Here is a 7,787-nt window from a genome sequence, read left to right as displayed (position 1 = left end):
CTGGTGTGCTTGGACCATGTTAGTTTGTTGGTGATGTGGACACCAAGGAACTTGAAGCTCTCAACCTGCTCCACTACAGCCCTGTCGATGAGAATGCGTGCTCGGTCCTCCTTTTCCTGTAGTACACAATCATCTCCTTTGTCTTGATCACGTTGAGGGAGAGGTTGTTGTCCTTGCACTACATGGTCAGGTCTCTGACCTCCTCCCTATAGGCTGTCTCATCATTGTCGGTGATCAGGCCTACCACTGTTGTGTCATCAGCAAACTTAATGATGGTGTTGGAGTCATGCCTGGCCATGCAGTCATGAGTGAACAGGGAGAACAGGAGGGGACTGAGCACGCACCCCTGAGGGGCCCCCGTGTTGAGGATCAGCGTGGCGGATGTGTTGTTACCTACACTTACCCCCTGGGTGCGGCCCGTCAGGAAGTCTAGGATCCAGTTGCAGAGGGAATGTTTAGACCAAGAGTCCTTAGCTTATTGATGAGCTTTGAGGGCACTATGGTGTTGAAAGCTGAGCTGTATTCAATGAATAGCATTCTCACATAGGTGTTCCTTTTGTCATGGTGGGAAAGGGCAGTGTGGAGTGCAATAGAGATTGCATCATCTGTGGATCTGTTGGTGTGGTATGCAAATTGGAGTGGGTCTAGGGTTTCTGGGATAATGGTGTTGATGTGAGCCATGACCAGCCTTTCAAAGCATTTCATGGCTACAGACGTGAGTGCTACGGGTCGATAGTCATTTAGGCAGGTTACCTTAGTGTTCTTGGGCACAGGGACTATGGTGGTCTGCCAATTGGTCAGCGCATGCTCGGAGTACGCGTCCTGGTAATCCGTCTGGCCCAGCGGCCTTGTGAATGTTGACCTGTTTAAAAGTCTTACTCACATCGGCTGTGGAGAGCGTGATCACACAGTCATCCGGACCAGCTGATGCGCTCATGCATGTTTCAGTGTTACTTGCCTCGAAGTGAGCATAGAAGTTATTTAGCTCATCTGGTAGGCTCGTGACGTGTAGCTCTCGGCTGTGCTTCCTTTTGTAGTCTGTAATAGTTTGCAAGCCCTGCCACATCCGACGAGCGTCGGAGCCAGTGTAGTACTATTCAGTCTTAGTCCTGTATTGACGCTTTGCCTGTTTGATGGTTCGTCGGAGGGCATAGCGGGATTTCTTATAAGCTTCCAGGTTAGAGTCCCGCTCCTTGAAAGCGGCAGCTCTACCCTTTAGCTTAGTGCGAATGTTGCCTGTAATCCATTTCTGGTTGGGTTATGTACGTACAGTCACTGTGGGGACAACGTCCTCAATGCACTTATTGATAAATCCAGTGACTGCTGTGGGGTACTCCTCAATGCCATCGGAAGAATCCCAGAAAATATTCCAGTCTGTGCTAGCAAAACAGTCCTGTAGTTTAGCATCTGCTTCGTCTGACCACTTTTTTAAAATCGACCGAGTCACTGGTGCTTCTTGCTTTAATTTTTGCTTGTAAGCAGTAATCAGGAGGATATAGTTATGGTCAGATTTGCCAAATGGAGGGCGAGGGAGAGCTCTGTACACGTCTCTGTGTGAGAAGTAAAGGTGGTCTAGAAATAAGGGAAAACTGATTTAAGTTTCACTGCATTAAAGTCACCGGCCACAAGGCGCGCCACCACTGGAAGAGCGTTTTCCTGTTTCCTTATGGCGGAATACAGCTCATTGAGTGAGGTTTTAGTGCCAACCTCGCTCTGAGGTGGTATGTAGATAGCTACGAAAAACACAGATAAAAACTCTAGCTCAGGCGAGCAAAACCTTGAGACTTCCTTAGATATCATGCACCAGCTGTTGTTTACATAAATGCATAGGCCCCCACCCCGTGTCTTACCAGAGGCTGCTGTTCTGTCTTGCCGATGGAGTGTTTAACCCGCCAGCTGTATGTTTTTAATGTCGTCGTTCAGCCACGACTACTAGGTGAAACATAAGATACAGTTATTAATGTCCTGTTGGTAGGATATACGTGCTTTCAGTTCGTCCCATTTATTTTCCAGCATTTGAACATTAGCTAGCAGAACGGAAGGCAAGGGCAGATTAGCCACTCATCGCCTGATCCTCTCAAGGCACCCTGATCATTTGCCTCGAAATCTCAGTTTCCTTCTCCAGCGAATCGCGGGGATCGGGGCCTGGTCGGGGTGTCTGCAGTATATCCCTCCCATCCGACTCATTTAAGAAGAACTCCTCATCCAATTTGAGGTGAATAATCCCAGTTCTGATGTCCAGAAGCTATTTTCGGTCATAAGAGACAGTAGCAGCGACATTATGTACAAAACAAGTTACGAACAACGCAATAAATAAAAAAATAAATAGCATGATTGGTTGAGAGCCGATAAGATGGCAGCCCTACGCTCCGGCGCCATCATTTATTATGTGAGGGTCATAGGGATGCCCATCTACTGTGGGACTCCAGTTAAAGAGTAGGCAGAGGCAGAGATGCAGTTCAGTTTAAGAGTCTTTATAGACTCAGGTAATGGAGATGATATATGGCAGGGAATGATTGACATTGTTGACATGACTCTTCTTGAATTGAGATGTGGTTTGCTTTGTATGGAGTATGGTTTATCTAAAAGGAGACACAGAAAGGTACAAATAATAACAGGCAATAACAGCAATGAACATGCATAATACAATTGGCTGTTGATGGCAATAATCAATGACAATATGCAAATTAAATAAGCATATAAATGTTTAAAGCTATGCATAAATTTAGCAGCAGTTAACATTAATGGCCAGAAAGGGGGTGCAATAGCATGTGGCATGGTAGGCCGAAGCTATAGCAGGTTATTTTATCAATGGCTACATAGCATAGCATGGCAAGCAAGCAAACAATATAAAACTAACAAAAGTAACAAGCATCAACATAAAACTGGCCTAGTTAGCATAACAAAAGGCAATGCATTAAAAGTGCAACAATAAAACACGTATTACTATAGAGTTATAGACTTGTCACGAGTGCCCCCTGGCCTCACGTGACCATAGTGATGGGTAGAGCACACATTTGTTTATAAAACAACTACTCAGACAATCATAAATACGTAGGACTTCAAGTCATATATCAAACAGGATCATTTCAAATATCTAGCATATTTATGATTGTCTGAGTAGAGCAAGATACTATCTGGGTATGTACAGTCGTGGCCAAAAGTTTTGAGAATGACACAAATATGAATTTTCACAAAGTCTGCTGCCTCAGTTTGTATGATGGTAATTTGCATATACTCCAGAATGTTATGAAGAGTGATCAGATGAATTGCAATTAATTGCAAAGTCCCTCTTTGCCATGCAAATGAACTGAATCCCCAAAAAACATTTCCACTGCATTTCAGCCCTGCCACAAAAGGACCAGCTGACATCATGTCAGTGATTCTCTCGTTAACACAGGTGTGAGTGTTGACCAGGACAAGGCTGGAGATCACTCTGTCATGCTGATTGAGTTCGAATAACAGACTGGAAGCTTCAAAAGGAGGGTGGTGCTTGGAATCATTGTTCTTCCTCTGTCAGCCATGGTTACCTGCAAGGAAACACGTGCCGTCATCATTGCTTTGCACTAAAAGGGCTTCACAGGCAAGGATATTGCTGCCAGTAAGATTGCACCTAAATCAACCATTTATCAGATCATCAAGAACTTCAAGGAGAGCGGTTCAATTGTTGTGAAGAAGGCTTCAGGGCACCCAAGAAAGTCCAGCAAGCGCCAGGACCGTCTCCTAAAGTTGATTCAGCTGCGTGATCGGGGCACCACCAGTACAGAGCTTGCTCAGGAATGGCAGCAGGCAAGTGTGAGTGCATCTGCACACACAGTGAGGCGAAGACTTTTGGAGGATGGCCTGGTGTCAAGAAGGGCAGCAAAGAAGCCACTTCTCTTCAGGAAAAACATCAGGGACAGACTGATATTCTGCAAAAGGTACAGTGATTGGACTGCTGAGGACTGGGGTAAAGTAATTTTCTTTCCGATTGTTTGGGGCATCCGGAAAAAAGCTTGTCCGGAGAAGACAAGGTGAGCGCTACCATCAGTCCTGTGTCATGCCAACAGTAAAGCATCCTGAGACCATTCATGTGTGGGGTTGCTTCTCAGCCAAGGGAGTGGGCTCACTCACAATTTTGCCTAAGAGCACAGCCATGAATAAAGAATGGTACCAACACATCCTCCGAGAGCAACTTCTCCCAACCATCCAGGAACAGTTTGGTGACGAACAATGCCTTTTCCAGCATGATGGAGCACCTTGCCATAAGGCAAAAGTGATAACTAAGTGGCTCAGGGAACAAAACATTGATATTTTGGGTCCATGGCCAGGAAACTCCCTGTAACGCTCGTCTTCCTCCTCGTCTGAAGAGGAGCAAGGATCGGACCAATATGCAGCGTGGGTTGAATACATAATAATAATAACGAAGACGAAAAAAAACACTTGAACAAACTACAAAATAATAAACGACGTTAACAGACCTGAACTTGAGAACACATAAAACATGAACGCACGAACAGGTAGGAACAAACGAACGAACGAAACGAAACAGTACCGTGTGGTGAAACAAACACAGACACAGCAACAATCACCCACAAACAAACAGTGAGAACAGCCTACCTTAATATGGTTCTCAATCAGAGGAAACGTAAAACACCTGCCCCTGATTGAGAACCATATCAGGCTAGTTGACAATGAACCCAACATAGAAACACATAACATAGAATGCCCACCCAGCTCACGTCCTGACCAACTAAACAAGACTAAACAAAGGAAATAAGGTCAGGAACGTGACACTCCCCAGACCTTAATCCCATTAAGAACTTGTGGTCAATCCTCAAGAGGCGGGTGGACAAACAAAAATCCACAAATTCTGACAAACTCCAAGCATTGATTATGCAAGAATAGGCTGCCATCAGTCAGGATGTGTTAATTGACAGCATGCCAGGGCGGATTGCAGAGGTCTTTAAAAAGAAGGGTCAACACTGCAAATATTGACTCTTTGCATCAACTTCATGTAATTGTCAATAAAAGCCTTTGACACTTATGAAATGCTTGTAATTATACTTCAGTATTCCATAGTAACATCTGACAAAAATATCTAAAGACATTGAAGCAGCAAACTTTGTGAAAATGTATATTTGTGTCATTCTCAAAACTTTTGGCCACGACTGTATTATTTGTTTTATGATGATTGTTGATGATTCATACTGGTAAAGCCAAAAGGAACTGCCAGTTGGTTTAGAATCTTTGTACAGATCTCAATGCTCGGTGATGTGGCAAATGTGCCCTCTACCCATCTCTATGGTCATGTGAGGCCGGAAGGCACTCGTCACAGGTGTGCCCTCTATATAAGTCTATATGAGGCAAGGTTATTATAGTTTTGTGATTTAATTAGTATTTATTTTTATTTGTTTTTATATTTTATTTTAAATTCAGTTTAGTTTCAGTTCGTTTTCAGCCTTGATTTACTAGTTTTGATTTAGTTTCAGTTTAATAATAATTTATTTTTATTTTTATTGTTTTAGTGTTCGGGAAAGAAAGTAGCCTATGCATGGGAGGTTAGGAGCCATTTATGTGTTGTAGGCCTATAGTTAGCTTTATTGAGATGTCACTTATTGCCACTTGGGAAAAGTAATAGAAAGTGTTCATACCCCTTGACTTAATCCACATTTTGTTGTGTTACAGCCTGAATTAAAAATGGATTAAATATATTATTTTGATCAGCCATCTACACATAATACACCATAATGACAAAGTAATTTATTTATTTTTGTGCAAATTTATTGAAAATGAAATACAAAAATATTACATTTACGTAAGTATTCACACCCCTGAGCCAATATTTTGTAGAATCACCCTTTGGCAGCGATTAAAGCTGTGAGTCTTTCTGGGTAAGTCTATAAGAACTTTCTGGATTGTGCAACATTTGTCCATTATTCTTTTCAAAATTCTTAAAGCTCTGTCAAATTGGTAGAAAATCATTGCTAGAAAATCTTTTTCAGGTCATGCCATAGATGTTTAAGTAGATTTAAGGCAAGACTAACTCGGCCACTCAGGAACTTTCACTGTCTTCTTGGTAAGCAACTACAATGTAGATTTGGCTTTGTGTTTTAGGTTATTGTCCTGCTGAAAAGTGAATTTATCTCCCAGTGTCTGGTGGAAAGCAGACAGAACCAGGTTTTCCAGTAGGATTTTGCCTGTGCCTAGCTCCCTTCTGTTTATTTTTTATCCTGAAAAATTACCCAGTCCATACCCATAACATAATGCATCCACCACTATGCTTGAAGATATGGAGAGTGGTACTCAGTAATATGTTGTATTGGAATTTCCCCAAACATAACACTTATTCAGGACAGAAAGTTAACTTCTTTGCCACATTTTTTGCAGTATTACTTTAGTGCCTTGTTGCAAACAGGATGCATGTTTAGGAATATTTTTTGTCTATACAGGCTTCCTTCTTTTCACTTTGTTAATTAGGTTATTATTGTTAAGTAACTAAACTGATGACGGATCAACAACATTGTTCTCCTATCACAGCAATTAAACTCTAACTGTTACAAAGTCACCATTGGCCTCATGGTGAAATCCCTGAGTGGTTTCCTTCCTCTCCGGCAACTGAGTTAGGAAGGACACCTGTATCTTCACCAAGCTCAAAGGGATATTCAATGTCAGATTTTTTCCCTCATCTACCAATAAGTGCCCTTCTTTGCGAGGTATTGGAAAAACCTCCCTGATCTTTGCGGTTGAATGTGTGTTTGATCGACGGAGGGATCTTACAGATAATTGTATGTGTTGGGTACAGAGATGAGGTAGTCATTCAAAAATCATGTTAAAAAAGATTATTGCACACAGTGTTAAGCGGAGCAACACAGGGGAACCCAAGAGCAGACTCAGACCAGAAAATAGGGATGAATGAACCAATATATTTATTGTAACACAGGGAGAGATGAAGTGCAGATCCAGGGAAGCTTGGATGAGTTGTAGGAAACCAGATGAGGAGGCTGAGGTTGGAGTGAGCTGGGTTAGGACAGGGTAAACCGGTCTGGAAGGGAATCCAAGGGAGTGATGATGAGTTGAATCCAGAACAGGGTAGCAGGGTGGTGAGATGTGGAACAGGAGACAGGAACCAGCGTCAGAGCTGCAAAACTGCAGTGAGAGGGGAAACAGCGTCAGGCAAGGAAATAGGTACAGCATGATCTTAAATAACAACAGATAGCTAGAAGCATGACTGACTGAACTGAGATTACGATCTGGCAGAGTGGAAGTGGCAGGACTGAGTATTTGTAGAGGTCTTGATTATGGAACGGGTTGCAGCTGGTGGGGAACTGCTCTGACTCCAGCACACCTGTCTCCAACCACACACACACACAGAGAGGGAGAGGGAGAGAACTGGGGGAATGGCTGCAGGTCAAGGAGACACCAGATGTCCACTAGGGGGTGTAGCAGGAGCAGATGTGACACAGAGTGAGTCTATGCAACTTATGTGACTTGTTAAGCAATTTTTTACTCCTGAACTTATGTAGGCTTGACATAAAGGGGTTGAATACTTATTGACTCAAGATATTCAGCTTTTCCTTTTTAATTAAATTTGTAAACATTTAGAAAAACATAATTCCACTTTTATTGTGTGTAGGCCAGTGACATTTAAAAAAAGATTTAATCAATTTTAAATTCAGGCTGTAATACTTTCTGAAGGCACTGTAAGGTGATGGGCCAAAACATACAGTACCAGTAAAAAGTTTGGACACACCTACTTTATTTTTACTATTTTCTACATTGTAGAATAATAGTGACGACATCAAAAC

The 7,787-nt window shown here is 42.6% G+C and overlaps 1 long non-coding RNA gene across 1 annotated transcript; it reads right to left on the bottom strand.

Annotated features, from left to right (window-relative positions):
• Window positions 1–6,885: 6,885 nt before the first annotated feature.
• Window positions 6,886–7,353, bottom strand: LOC139542630 (uncharacterized). The gene is made up of 2 exons (XR_011668533.1): window positions 7,216–7,353; window positions 6,886–7,128 (listed from the first exon to the last, which is right to left on the bottom strand). It is a non-coding gene; the product is annotated as an uncharacterized lncRNA (long non-coding RNA).
• Between the last annotated feature and the right edge of the window lie 434 nt (window positions 7,354–7,787).

This window comes from Salvelinus alpinus, chromosome 17 (genome assembly GCF_045679555.1).
Source record: "Salvelinus alpinus chromosome 17, SLU_Salpinus.1, whole genome shotgun sequence".
NCBI classification, from domain to species: Eukaryota; Metazoa; Chordata; class Actinopteri; order Salmoniformes; family Salmonidae; genus Salvelinus; species Salvelinus alpinus.
The sequence above is the reverse complement of the archived record's forward strand: the minus strand, read 5'-3'. Positions and strand labels throughout refer to the sequence as shown.